The sequence below is a fragment of the Rattus rattus genome, chromosome 2 (genome assembly GCF_011064425.1).
Source record: "Rattus rattus isolate New Zealand chromosome 2, Rrattus_CSIRO_v1, whole genome shotgun sequence".
Classification (NCBI taxonomy): domain Eukaryota; kingdom Metazoa; phylum Chordata; class Mammalia; order Rodentia; family Muridae; genus Rattus; species Rattus rattus.
In genome coordinates, this window is record NC_046155.1 from 137,793,832 (window position 1) to 137,809,552 (window position 15,721).

The 15,721-nt window shown below is 35.6% G+C and overlaps 1 long non-coding RNA gene across 2 annotated transcripts in view; it reads left to right on the forward strand.

Moving 5' to 3' along the window:
- LOC116892021 overlaps nucleotides 1-15,721 on the forward strand; it is a 71,523-nt gene that overhangs the window by 12,652 nt on the left and 43,150 nt on the right. The window contains exon 1 of one of the 2 annotated variants that reach the window (XR_004386892.1): nucleotides 12,662-13,018. The exons of the other annotated variant lie outside the window; for it this stretch is intronic. This is a non-coding gene — a long non-coding RNA (uncharacterized LOC116892021). Of the gene's footprint in view, nucleotides 1-12,661; nucleotides 13,019-15,721 lie in introns of those variants that run through there. 2 annotated transcript variants of the gene reach the window in all.

The window sequence follows — 15,721 nt, forward strand, 5'->3', positions numbered from 1 at the left end:
ATAAGGGAAGAAATATCAAGATATTAAATGTAGCACCAGATGATGTGGCTCAATGGAGACAGCTTCTCTGACTATATAAGCATTGAGTTCTCTTTGTATCACAGTCACATTATTGGGAAAATAAATTTACATAGTCTAAAGGAAATATAAAGGTAACTGCAGATACAGGACTCTAGCTCTAAGATTGCTAAAATTTATAAGTTCATGATAATTTTTAGCGTCCAAGAGCCAGGGGCTTGGCCATCTGCTGCCAGTAACACAGGGAAGCAAACACATATAGCATACTCATTTAGGACGTTGGAAATATTATAACACCATTGGGTATTAGTCCCCAATTTTTTTGGCTAACACCTGTAATCTTGTATTTATTTACTGAAAGAAGATAGATTGTCCTTTCTACTCATTCTGCTTCCTTTGGGTTTTGCCACAATATTCACTACAGACACCAAACTGTTTATTCACTTTACAATTGCTCTGTCAAAATGAAGGTGACTGTTGCATAACTTCCAGACATTTTTGAATATACGGTAAGTTTTATTGGTTGCTTATAGATTGTGAAATAATTCAAAATGTAGGTATCAGACAGAACATTTACTCTAGAGCAATGTTTGAACTATGGATCTTATGTAGGAATGACAAGGTTAGGAATTCTTTAAGGTTACAGGTAACAATGTATCACATAGATAAGAGACCACAATCTGAAAAAGCCAACGTTCTTCACAGTACATGAGGAGAAAGAATAAGTCATAAGTACGAATACCCAAGTCAATAAAATTTACTTAAAATTCTCCAAAGTTTTGACCAACCATATGTAGAAAATCTATCAACAAATTTAATGTGCTATGGAATGGAATTCAATATGAAAGTCTCTCGTACTGTATTGTGTACATAGACATTTTATATAGCTGGTCCACAGGCCTTACATACATAAAAAATTTATCTGACATTTAGAATCAAGTAGCCTATAGTAAAAAAAGTAAACAGTTCCAGAGCATCCCTCAGCATAATAAGTTAGAGTACTTTTCCAAAGATTAGTATAGATTAGTGACACAAGAATTCGCATCATTATTCTCCCCACCCTCTGTATAAAAATTATATTCTATGTAGATGACATAGTACTAATCTTTGAGTGTTTTGCAGATGTAGAGACTCATTTAAGGGAAAATTGAGTATACCTGAATAGCCAAGAATAGATAATATTTCACAAAAGGTGCAAGGACCCTTTTTATAGAGGTCCTCAAAGTTCTATGATTGATGAAAATGCAAGTGTTACCCCTGAAGATTGGGAATGCTTGCTGTAAATTTCAATTCTGTAAATCTTAGAATGGTAGAAAGGGATAAAATGAAATGGTCATTGAAGCCTTAGCATTGTTAATTGGGTATTCATGATGTGACATTCATTTGTCCTGCCATTAGTTATTGTTGAAGAGTCCTTAGAGGCCTCTAAAATAAGGACTAAAAAATGCTATATCAATATTTCTGCAACAGGTGTTATTTGCATTCCAGGTTAGAAAAATAAGGTTCTATTGATAAGGATGCTCATTGCTTTTCCTGTGGGTGTTAGGTATAATGAAATTGAATATACATAGGACTGTTTGCTTCCTTGGTCTCTGCTAGTTCAGGTATACTTGTATCTGGAATACAGTGCTTCCATAGAGTCAGTAACCATCTATGGGTCTGTTAATCCTACATGTGAATCCACACAGATCAATGAAGCTTGAAGTTAAAGTGTGATGTTGACATCCTATTTATGAGCAAATTCTCCAAAGTGTTTTATTATCTCCACATAGTCTAGTTGTGATTATCTATGTTATTATTGATTCTGATTAACGCAAGAAGAATCTTTGATGATAAGTGTTGAAAAGTGCACTGATCTTTGATGTTTATTACACTGCTGAATTCCTTTAGCAAAGTAGTAGTAATATGTTTTCCTTTACACCTATGAGCCATGTAGACTCAGGCTCTTTTGTATTATCTTTTTCATGTATGGGCTACATTTTATAGAGTAGGCATTGAATCCTATGAAAAAAAGTGATTGTTAAATTAGGAAACATATGTGATGCTTTTACTCCATTTATCTTATTAGCAGATTCCTATTGTAGATTTCAGAGTTTGTATCTTGGGGGTACTGAGGAGTTCTTTACACTTTCAGTAATATGTAGAATACCTTCCAACTCCAGGATTTCTAGTTATTAGGATAGAACCATCTAGTTGGGCACCATCTGATTTTTTCATGTTTGATGTCATAAACAAACAGTATTTCCAGTAATAGGGTATAAACATCAGGTTGTAGAAATTAGACAACCTCTGTGGAGGTAGAATATGATTATTAAGCCAACTATGACCACATTGTTGAATGACACCATGTATTTGTACATGTACCACATGTATATATGAATGTCCCATGTGATTATTAGTTTTATGTTATACACAGAGAGATACACACAGACACACACACCACACACACACACACACGCACACACACACACACACACAGAGACACACACACACACATTATGTGAAATTACCTGGAACAGTGCAAACGTGGTCCACTACCAATATATATAGTGATTATGTGTTCTGGAAAGGAATGTAGAGGTGCCAATTATAAAAACCATGTGGTTACTAATTTTATGTTACATATATGATCATGATCATATTATATATTGTTAGTTGGCAATATTTTACTTGTTTCACATAATTTCTTTCATTGACCATGGGATACGTCCATTTTCCCCATAGGAAGACCAGAAGTCTCAACTATCCTGGACTCCTAAGATCTCTCAGGCATTGAGCCCAACTGGCAGAATAAAAGAATTGGTGGGAGGACAGTGACACATATACAGCAGAGGACTGCCTTGTCTGGTCTCAGTGAGAGAATCCTTGCCTAACGCTCTAGAGACTTGAGGACCCAGGGAGTGGGGAGGCCTGGTGGGTGAGCATGGGAAAATCCTCTTGGAGGCAGGATGGGAGGAGGAATTGTAGGAGGAACTGTGGGAGGTCAGCCTGGTAAGTGGGTAATGACGGAAATGTAAAAAATGTAAAAGCAGAAGATTTAAAAAAAATCTATGTAATGTTTTTGCTTGAATATAGGTCAATGTCTTTGAATAAATGTCCGTTGCATTTGGTGGCCAGATGATGTTGTGAGATCCCCTGGAACTGGAGTTATTGACATTTGTGAGTTGCCATGTGGGTTCAGGAGAGTCAACCTGGTTTCACTGGAAGAGCAGACAGTCCTTTTTATTACTGAGCCATACCTCCATTCCCTCTTCTGAATTCCGTTTTTAATTCTTCCCTCATATTACATCCCCCAAACAGAGTTTTCATCTCTCCTCTCCTCAGGGTCAGTCTTCCCCACCTGTCCTCTCCCCCCGAGACCTTTCCTGTATTATTGTCATGTGTGTCTCTAATGTAGTATCTTGTTTGTGGAGGTTTGTTATTTGGTTACACAGTCATTGCTAAAAAGATTTGTTGTAAGATTTAAATTTGTGTTTTGTTTTTTAAACAATTGTAAAGGAAATTTATTGTGTTTTCAAAATATTGTCAATATTAAAATATGAACACTCTCTATGTTTATTTAGTGGTTCAGTGGTAGCTATCAACACGGCAGAATCTGAAAACAACTTGGAGGCAAGTCCTTCGGACATCTGTGAGGGGTCATCTTGGTCGTTTGAAGAAACATCTTAATCGTAACTAAGAACATCTCCTGTGTGGAAAATTCTGTATTATATAAAATGATGAAGGCAGGGTGAGTACTTGCATTAAGTTGAATGAATTAGTATTTATTACTCTCTGCTTTTTATATTGAGAATATATTTTAACACCACTTCCCCTCTCCTAATACCTTACCTTCCCCGTATTTCAACCCGTTCAACTCTATACATTCTTTCTCTCTTTAAAAAATGATGACAAGCTCCCTGATTCTAAGTTATGAACGTAACATGATCAGTCATGTTACACATCCTGCCACTGTGACTTCCCAATGATGGAGCTGAAACTGCAAGTCAAAATAAATTTTCTGCATTTTTTCCTAGAGAAATGGCTTCAATTCAACATGAAATTAATCCCCCAGACCATCATAAGAGTCCAAAGGTGACCTGACCATCTGAGCCTTCAGGAAGACATCCTTCATGGATCTCTATTTGGATTTCTGAACAGAGAAACAGGTCATTGGTAGATAAGTTAAACTTTCAGAATCAGGTATTTCTATTTAGTGTACTCAGCCTTATGAGTTTGTATGGAAATATGGGGAGCATTAGTAGAGTTGAGAGGCAGTGGGAGGGTAGACATGATGTAAATAAAATACCCTTCATGAAATTCTAAAAGAATCCTGAAATGCATCATAAAGTTTCAGAATACTGTTTACACAGACATCAGTGTACATTGCCGTGAAACTTGATATTTTGAACTTATTTTGCACAGTTCCTGTTTTAAAAGGTACTCCACAAATTTAAATCCCTTAGTTGTATGTGACTTAGAGTTCTGCAGTCTGTCTCCACACTATTAAATCTGTGCACTGCTAAGACTAAAAGCATTGTGATATATATATATATATATATATATATATTTTTTTTTCTGTTTGTTTCCTTTGAAAACTACATTGTAGACATGTCTTTTCAGGGAATCATTTATGCAGGAAAAATACTCTTCTTTTAATGTTACAGTGAAAACAGTTACTATATTTGTGGCATGGTAGTATTTTCTTATCATCTATGCGATTTCAAATGGGCTATTTCATTCATTGTGATGTCACTTTACTCAGGCTGTACTCAGGTTTTTCTATTATTATTCATGTTGTTTTTGTTTTCTTTGTCATTTTGTGGTCGATGCTACTTTAGGTATCATCAATTACTGGTACTTGTAATGTACAGCATTGCCATGAAGAAAACGGAATTAGCACAGTAAGTATATAAGGAGGCAAGAAACTGAATATAACCCACCCCGTTAGTGGTGGGTTTAGGCTAAAAAGTATCAATAATATCTATGTTTGGTTCTTTCCCATGGGATCGGTCTCAAGTTGGGCCAGTCATTCTTTGGCCATTCCCTCTATCAATATTACATTTCAATGTGTAACAATAGCAAATTATAGTTTTGAGGTAGCAATGAAAATTTATGTGTGATGATTATCACAAAATTGTATTAAAGGTCACAGCATAAGAAAGATTGAGGACCACTGATATAGCATGTCCTATTTGGTTAACTGGTATTATATCATAATCATAATTCAATTTACATTTGCATCATTTAACATAATTTCGCTGAGACAGCCAAGTTACAAACTATGATGCTGGAATCTTGGTCAGGATAGAGAATTCAGAATAGCTGCCACTTATACACATTTCAGTTCTTGTTTCATGGCTGCTGTAGTATCTACTTGGTCTTTTTGCTAGAATACCCAAACTGGGACATTACCTTGTGCTAAGGTCCCCCCCAACCTCAGGTACAGAGGTGAGAAGCACTGATAGACAAATGAAAATTTGGATAACTTCTAGCCATTCTAACCTCTTGTCTTACTATTATTCGGGACAGAAGCTAATGACTTCTGTCAATTATCTTCTACTGATAACATCAGGAGATTAAGAAAAGAAACAATGAAACTTATTTATTTGTCTCTTTACACTTTTACTCAGAGGCCTCTCACTGGCCAGGCCTAGGGCTGTGTTTTTTAACTCTTTGTGAACCAGAGAGAAAAGAAAAGAGAAAAAGAAAGTCTGACTTATATTCAGACAGATAGATAGACAGACAGCCGACCAACACAAACACACACACACACACACACACACACACACACACACACACACACACACACACACACACACACACTGGATGTAGCAAAAAGGGATATGTCATCACTTTATTATTGTTCTTAGTTTTTACCCTTTCTTAAAAAATTACCTCTAATCACTTTTAAATCCCCTAAGTTCATAGTATGTTTACAATATTTCATGCCATAGGTTGATCACTTTTAAGGACTTAGAGCAGAATTTTTACATGTCTTTCCATTAAGACTAGTACGTGACTAAGCATTCATTATATATTTTCTGGATCAAAACTTCATTGTAAGTTTAAAGCAATAGTTTTTATATTGCAAGTTAGAATATTTCTGATGATATACAAATCAGCTGCTTTATATCTTATTATTTTGAAGTTCTATATACATAAACTACTTCATCATTCATATTTCTGTCCTTGCATCTACAATGAATTGCCCATTTCCTATTTATTTTCTGTAGTTATGAAGGTATTGGCCTCATTGCTATCCTAGAATGAATGTTTTCTTTAATTGCCATTCATTCTGAGCCTGTTTTCTTATTGCCATTGAACTGTGACAAATAAAGGTTTATGGAGCTCACTTTGCACGCTTTATTCTACATTGGGGATGAACATTGTTTGAGTCAATTTAGAAGTATAATAGCTTATATTATATTGTAATATGTATATAATTGATAACATTATATATTATGTTTATAAAATCTTATATTTATACTTTATATTATATATAATACAGTAAGTGTGTTTATGCATGTGTGTGTTTGTCTTAGAGAAATAAACTTTTTATGAGATATTTGGGAAAGATTTCCCAAAACTATTTCTACGTTTATGGGTAGGATTATCATTGCTTTATTTTTAAGATTCATTGCTTTCTGGGTGACTTAATATCTGTATAGTATTCTGATAGTTACGAGTATGGAATTTTATTTGTATAACTAATATTTGAGTATTTTTTAAAAAATGAAAGAATTTAGGGAATCTCAATATTTTTCTCTGTTTACTTGGAGAGGATCCTGTAATTGTTTTCCAGTCTTGTAGTAAGGTTGTTCTTTACATTAACTCTTTATGCATTTTATATCTACATATTTGTCTCATGTTTTCCTCTTCGTGGTGTGTAATCATTATTTTTAATTTGGGCAGATCTGCGTTGTATTATCACACACACACACGTATAGTTTTATATAATTGTTTTTCATATCATATATTTAGAGTATATTATTCCTCTCTTCCAACTACTCCCAACTCCTTCCTGCTTTCCTACTCACCAAATTTCATGTTCTTTCTCTGTCTCCTAATGCCCCCAAAACAAAACGAAAAAGAAAATCAAACAAAACAATGATAAAACCTATAAATAATACAAACCAATACCAAAATTAAATGAAACTAAACTAGAAAGCAAAGAAGAAACAAAAAGCCCCCCTCCTAAACCTGAAAGAGTATATGTGTTACCATTTTGTGTTTCCTAATTACTTTCTGACATATAGTTTGCCCTTGAATTTTGTTGATATATTCAATGACACAAGTTGGAAAAAATAACCTGGCTTTCCCTTTGCCAGTAGGTATCAACTTCACATAGCTTCTAATTAGAGGCAGGACTCCATTTCCGTTTCTCCTGTTTACCTCTGATTCTTTTGTTCAGTTTGAACTCAGAAATCTTGTGTATGCTTGAATAATCGCCGTGAGGGCAAATGTTTCTAGGTCCTGTTGTACATGGTAGAGTCTGGTTCTTGAGAGTCATCTATCATCTCTTGCTCCTAAAGTCTTTCTAATTTCCCTTCCCCATAGATTTATGAGACTTCTGGGGAAAGGTTCGATGAAGAAGTCGTACTCAGGACAAGTGCTCCAAAGTCTCTCACTGTCTGTACAATATCCAGTTGTCATTCTCCAGGCTAGTTCCCGTCTACTACAGGAAGAAGCTCCTCTGATGTGAGTTAAGTAATGCACTGGTCTATGGATATAACTATGTAATTAGAAGTCACTTCATTGTAATGTGACATTTGCAGAATTATAGTGGTTTTCTACTAAGCCCATTTTTGGGTTCCTGAGCACATTAACAGTGTCTGGTATGAGTCTTGATTTTAATGTATTGGGCCATACATCCAATAAAAAATAGGTGATTACCTAAGTAAAATTTGTGCCACAATTACAGCAGTATAGTCTGTGGGCATGTCAATATTGTGGGTTAGAGGGTTTGTAGCTGAGTGATAATGATTATTTTTCCCCCAGAAGCATGCAGTGTACCTTCCAACTCCATGAACATTACATGTGCAGCTTCAAGTTTGGTATCTGCACAATTTCTCCATGGTTGATGACATAAGTAAGTGATACCATTCTTTAGCTTAGGGCTTTATTTTCAGGTTGTAGAGAGTAACTTATTGCCTTGTAAATATCTTGTTTATAATCGTCTATGGGATGCCATTGACTAAAACTCAACAAAACAGTCCATTCCTAACACTGGACAGATTATTTTGTGGCATAGTAAATCCAGTTAAGGTAATGAATCCTTTAGTCTGTGATATCTATGTTTAAATTCCTCTCATATATATGAAGTGTCTACGAGTTTTTTAAAATATTCATACATAAGTATTGTATTTAAATAATGTCCATTCTCCTTCTTACACCACTGCATCCTAACAAGTATGTTGGATTATCTGTCAAATCATGAACTTTTCTATTAATTATTATTGTTGAGCACCTATTATTATTTATTTCTAAATAATAATTCCACTCCTACCAGTTCCACCCATACAAATTCTTTCTGATATTCCTGCTCTCCCTCTCAGAACAAGAGTTTTCTATTTCTTTTTCGATTTCAATTTCTTACATTTTCATGTATAAAATGAGTTTAAATCATTTTCATCTCAATTCTTCTATCTCATTCTTGTCTAATCTTCGTTCTGCTAAAAACTACATTTTAAGTCTACTTACTATTTCTTTATTCAAGAAAAATAGAATTTCATATGAATAGATTTTAGATTTTACATAATTTTTACATATCTGTCTCTTCCTGTGTATTCTCTCTGCACTCTCAAATTCACATCCACTTCATTAGTTATATTATTATATAAATAATCAAATACCAAAGCCGTATGTAATTGCATATAAATATAACCTACTAAATTGATTTAATATTCCTAGATCTATATATTCTGAAGAAATAAGAGTAAAACTCATTAGGCATTTAGGGAATATAGTGGTTTATGAAAGTGGTGGTAAGGTCTTTAAGTGCCAAGAGCTTACTAATCTTATGACATCTACTGGATTACAATATGGGGTGACCTTTGCCTCCTGTTAAGCAGTCCTTGATTTCAGTTAGGTCGCTATTTGTTATCGAAAAAGTATAAGAACACAACTGTCCCTTTAATACATGCTCTCCATTGTCACTTGAATGCATTAAAACTGGGTCATCAATTGATGATTGTCTCCCCAACAGCTTTCACTATGAAAGTGAAAGCTCGTCCTCATGTACCAGGTTTTTATGTAGTTATAGTTGAATTTCTCATAAAACCCTATCCAATTTGCAGTGACTTCAGCAGTAAGTACTTACCTGCCACTTCCTGGAAGTAACCAAAGCCAATAGTAATAGATTATACTCTTGTGGTTGTCTCCTGAAATCCTTTTACAACAACTTATCATATTTATGAAAAATTCAAAACTTCAGAATTTTCTCCTGTCTGGAATGTTTCTTAGTTATCTGTGGCCCCTGGTGGGTCAATATTATTCTCATTTATGTAATTTATGCAAACCTGTGCATACACACACATACATACACACACACACACACACAAACTATGTGTGAGTAAGCATTGCATATAATTTGAGATAAATTCCAATAATGATTTTCTTGTCAATTTTTTACTAATCCTAGTGTTTCTATTTATTTTATACAAATTACTTCTGCAATGCTCATAAAACTCCTTTATAAAATGTCTATTCAAACTCTTACATTTATTGTTCTAATATTCTTTTAAATTTAGAATAGTAATATATTTTATACTTTTTTGTTTGTGGATTTATCCAATATGATCTAAGACCATATTATTCTAAGAATTTTATTTTTACTTTTACTAAACTATGTCAGCCTCTATTGTTATTTTTGTTTTGTTTTGACTGAATTTTTTAACTTTTCTCTGTATTTTTTTCTGTTATAATGTAACGGTTGTTGTTTTCTACATTATCAGTGTTTGGTTTTATGTTTCATAACAGTGATTACATTGAGAAACTTGGGTAGCAGAGGGAATATCTTGAAGTGACATGTAGTGATGTACCTTGCCACATGGGTATATGTGCATACTTCACTTTCTTGTTCTGGGACTCATCCAAACACCTTACCTAATTGGCAAACTTTGTTACTCTAAAATCCTGTACTTGTGTTGTCCTGTTTGAATACATACTTTATTTTATAAAATGCATATTTTGCATTAATTGCAATATTATTTTCTTTCAGTAATCTCTCCCTCCGTATTACTAATAATTTGTTCATTAATGCTAAAATAATTAACTCCTTGTCATGTTTGCTGTATTCAAATTTTTGTATTGTATCATCTTGTTCTGATAGCTTTAAAAATTACTGGGTCTACTAAAAATCTCAGAAGTTTTTGATGATCACTGATGTTGAATATAAGTGTTTTAGGATTGGGGGTTGTACAAAATATTTCATATTCATAAGAACTGGAAGATTTGATATTGTATACCTAGAAATTACAGAAACAAACTAAGAAGAAACAAGAAATAGTGGTATGTCATCCTAATCCCAGAATTAATCTGTCAGGTAATTAAGCTAAAAATCTCTAAGATTGGTGACAAATGGTATCTCTGATAAATGGCAGAATTGGATTAATTAAAAGACCTGATGTTCACCATGCATTCATATACATGTGCACAGTTTGCAACATTCTCATATACCAAAACCATATTCACAAATGCTATTTAAGTATTTATTTAGGTATTAGGTTTCAATTACTAATATGTGGTAACTATATAGCATATTTTAATGTCTTTTATGGGATTATTAATTTTTAGTTAATTTTCACACTCTAGATGTTATTCCCCTTCTGGTTCACCTCCCCTCCTGACTGTTCCTCATCCCATACCCCTATGTTCCACAGTCTCTAAACGGATGTCCCCACCCACCCACACGACCAGATCTCTAAATTTCCTGGGGCTCCCAAACTTTTGAGGGTTAGGTGCATCTTCTCTGACTGTACCCAGACCTGTGAGTCCTCTGCTGTATATGTGTTGGAGACCTCATCTCAGCTGGTGTATAGTGCCTGGTTGGTGATCCAGTGTCCAGCTCAATTGAGTCTGCTGGTCCTCCTAAAGGGTTGCCCTCCTCCTCAGCTTCTTCCAGCTTTTTCCTAATTTAACTAGAGGGGTCAGCAGCTTCTGTCCATTGTTTGAGTGAGTATATATGCATCTGACTCTTTCAGCTGCTTGTTGGTTTTTTGCAGGGCAGTCATGATAGGTCTCTTTTTGTTAACACCCTATAGCCTCAGTAATGGTGCAGGTCTCGGGGCTTCCTCTTGAGCTGCATCACACTTTGGGCCCATTGCTGGACCTTCTTCTCATCAGACCCTTCTCCATTTCCATCCCTGCATTTTTTTAGACAGGAAGAATTATGGGTCAGACTTTTGAGTGTGGGGTAGCAACCAAATCCCTCATTTGATTCCCTGTATTTCTGCTGGAAGTGGAGTCAATAAGTTCCCTCTCCCCACTGTGGGGCATTTCATCTAGGGTCCCCCTTTTAGTCCTGAGTGTCTCTTACTTCCAAGGTCTCTGGTACATTCTAGGGCATCCTTTTCACCTTCTTCCTCCCAATGTCGCCTGTTTGCATTCTCCTGCTGGCTCCCAGGGCTTCAGTCCATTTCCCAGCCCAATACCAGATCATCCCCATTCCCTCTCTCCCCATCCCCATACCCTTTCTCTCCCCTGTCCCTCCCTCCCTTCCCTTGTTCAAATGTCTTTATTGAAACTAATTTTTCATATGTTTTGAAACAGTAGCAAAAGTTCTGTTTCTCCATCTTTACTTTTCTTTATCTGAATATTGTGTTGCTTTTGGTTTTTATTGCATTTCCTCAAGTTTAGATGAATTGAACCATAGAACAAAAATAATGAACCTTTGATTTACTTTGGGATACTCTTAGTCTCTAAGAGCTTTGATACCTAAGGGCTTCTTGAAGTCAATAAAAACCCATGGTTGATATTAATAGTCTTAAATACACTCTTAGACATTTAGGTATTATGTTACCCATTTATCCTTGTGTTTTTTATTTTTATTTTTTTATGTCAGGTATCTCTGATACGGAGTGTCAGTGTACTTTATAGTGAGGTTGCAAATTCAAGCACTAATGCAATGTTTCCTGTCAGCATCCTGAGAAGATCACACTGGAGACCACTACTCTGACCTATGGTATTATAAAGTCATTTGCTTTCCAAATTGATTATTTATGCAAGTAATTAGATAAAAGTTTATATTTTGTTGTACTTTAAATTTTTCATTCACTATGTGAATCTGGAAACAACAAAATTCTTTTAGGTTTCAAAGACTCAGAGGAGAATTGGTTGCAGAGCCAGAGTGAGATTCTAGACATCTGAACATTGGGATCCTCACAACATTTGGTTGTGACAGGAAACAATGTGAACTGCGTGATCACCATTTCTGCGATTGTACAGAACAGATTGAACAAAGCAGAATTGGGCAAAATTTAACTTGCAGTGCCATCTCATATTTCCAGTGTAGTGTAGAATGTGTTTACTTTTGCTTGGTTCCTTAAAAGGTGGCCAATGTAGGAGGTGTGTTCTGGCAACTTATTGTCTTTTGCTCTTTCTTTTCACTGGATATTTCATACATAGAATCATACTTATTTAGGTGTATTATATACCTAATTCTTTAGTAATTATCCATAGTATATTTTGATAAATTTTTCTCTCTTAATGCAATCCAGGTCATTGTATCTCCCTACATAACTAATTTTATGAATATGCCCAAAACACAGAAAATCTAAAAAACAAAGCATAACCCCATCACAACACAGCACACAATCAAATAGTAAAGAAATAAAATATGGATTTCACTTTGTTTTGGCCTACTATTCCTGGGAATGAAGTAGCCCTAGGTTGTTGTTGATATTCTCAATAACTCCATTTGAGAAACATGATTCTTCCTTTCCTTACAGATATAAACTGCAAGTACTTTCCAGATGAGGAGTAGGACTCTGTGTTTATACCCTTAACCAATGCTGTAACTGTAAGTAGTGTGAAATATTGGAAGTTTTGTCTGTCTCTACTGCTTTAGAAGCTTTCTATAATATATAAAAATATGGTAATAATTATGATGTACTCACATTAATCAATTCCTCATGTAATACAATTCCTTAACTAGATATGCCACTGCATAAACCTCCAGTAGTGGGAATTAGTTAAAACTTTCTCGATCATTGGCCAAAGTGTTCCCATATACCCTAACTTCAAACATGAATAGTGGTGCTAAAGGTATCGCTTACACCTGCATCACCCACAGTAAAAGGGCCTGTTCCTAAATATACCACTTATATCCTCAAATATGGAGAAATGTAGTGTATGCCCAAAAAGATATTTCATCCATATTAAATAGATTTCATGCTTCCAGAAGGAATTCTGCATGCATGTAAAAGATAGATGGCACCTCAATCAGGGATGACATTAGCCGAAATACCCAACAAAGGGTAGATAGAATCTGAAGAGACAAGCTCCTGTAAGATATGCATGGCCCCATTTGAAGATGGGGACAGTCACACATCTCAAAATTTTAAACCCAGGATTGTGGTCTAAACTACTAACCAAGGAGTACACATGAGTGTACTCCAGCCACATGTATACCAGAGGATGGCCTTGTCAGTCATCAATGGGAGGAGAGGCCCTTAATCCTGTGAAGGCTTAATGCTTCTGTGTACGGGAGTGCCAAGATGGGGAGGAAGGAGGGATTGGGTGGTTGGTTGGGGGAGCTTCCTCATGGAGGGAGGGGCTAGGGGAGCACCGTCATGGAGGAAAGGGGTGGGGTTATGGGATAGGCGATTTCTCAAGGTGAAACCATGAGGGGAGTTAATATTCGAAGTGTAGATAAAGAAAATTTCCAATAAAAAAAGGAAAAAAAAAGAAATAGAAGGACAGAAAGTGAGGCAGACACAGAAGGAAAAGCCATACCTTCTACCTAGGGATCCATCCCATCTGCAGAACCAAACCCTGAAACTATTGGTAATGCCAAGAAGTTCTTGGTGATAGGAGCCTGGTATGGCTGTTCCCTGAGAGGTTCTGTGAGCCCCCAATTGAACTTATAGCCAAACATCAGACTGAGCCTGGGCACCTCAATGGAAGAGCTAGGGGAATGACTGAAGGAGCTGATGGGGATTGCAAGCCCATAAGAGGAGCAATATCAACTAACTGGACAACCCAGAGCTCCTGGAATGTTAACAAGCAACCAAAGAACATACATTGGGGGATTCATGGCCCTAGGATGGCCTTATCTCCTATCAATGGGAGCGCAGGTGATTGGTCCTGTGAAGGCTTGATACCCCAGCATAGTGGGATGCTAGTGCAGTGAGTGGGAGTGGATGCGTGAGTAGAGGAGCACCCTCATAGAGGCAAAGGGGAGGTGGATAGGATAGGGGTGTTTGCAGAGGGCAAACTGGAAAGAGGATATCATTTGAAAGGTAAATGGATAAAATGATTAATTAAACAATGTAAAAGCATTCATACCAAGCAGCTATTTTCTACTCTCTGACTTAGACTTGATTGTGGATTTTAATTATTTCAACCCCCCACCTTGGGATATTTATGCATAGCACAGTGTGCTTTGTTTATGCTGGTGGATCTTTTTACTCCTGATTGTCCGTTGAAAGAGTTTTTCTCTCACAAGGGCCTTATTTTTTATCAGATTATCTTGTGCTCCATACAGAGCCTGCATTCTATTCATTCTTCTCTTTTCCTAGGTGATCCATGGCAAGTGAAGAACAAGATGTTAGGGCTGCTTCATCACCCTATAAAGACATTCAAAAACACACAATACTAGAACATTTTTTTTCTTACAATCTTAGAACATGGAGGGAATCTTACTTAACTAGTGTACAGTTAACAGAGGATACCTAGGGAGTTTATTCCCATGCTGAGATACCAATACCTTAATACTGTCCACAGCATTCTTAGATACTTCCTTTTCAAAGTGAGTCTAGCAGAGGCAAAAAGTTCGTAGGTATTCATACTGTAATTAAGAATTATATGTTTATGCATAGACAGTGGATAGAAAGGCTCAATTCTGCAACTCATGTGTTATCTTTGACTTTTTAAAGGAGCTGTTCACTAGAGAGTAGCTGCAAGGAATGGAAAATTTGATGTGCCACACTGAGGAAGATTGAGGAAGCAGAGAGCTGACAACAATTGACATTATGATGTAATAATTTTTCCATAAACGGTAAGTTTATATTTAAGTGGGAAATGTGGAAACAGCATAGAATTGTGATCTTTGATTATAACATCATTTGAAGTATCTGAGTAGAACATACTAGTTGAATTATGGTATATCATTGATATTTCACTAGGGCATGTTTTATCAATATAGTAATGCAATTTAAATTACTTCATTTCCTTTCCCATTAAGTTCTATATTATAGACAGAAATATACAAATATTCACAAAATAAGATAATTCACAATTAGACCAATGGCACATTTTAGTAGTATATAGCCTTCCCCACAAAATTGCTGTGTTTGTGGTTTATTTACAACAAAATCAAATTCATAGGATCTATGTTCAGTTATTATAGTCAGTGCTAATAACATGTCAACAGACGTCCACTGTCTGTCTCGTACTAAACCCCACCTAAAGTCTTAAAAATAAATCAAGATGGAAGAGTATTAAAACATAATTGATTCTCTCAAATAGTTTTGTAACATCTTATCTCATTTCTCATAGGAGT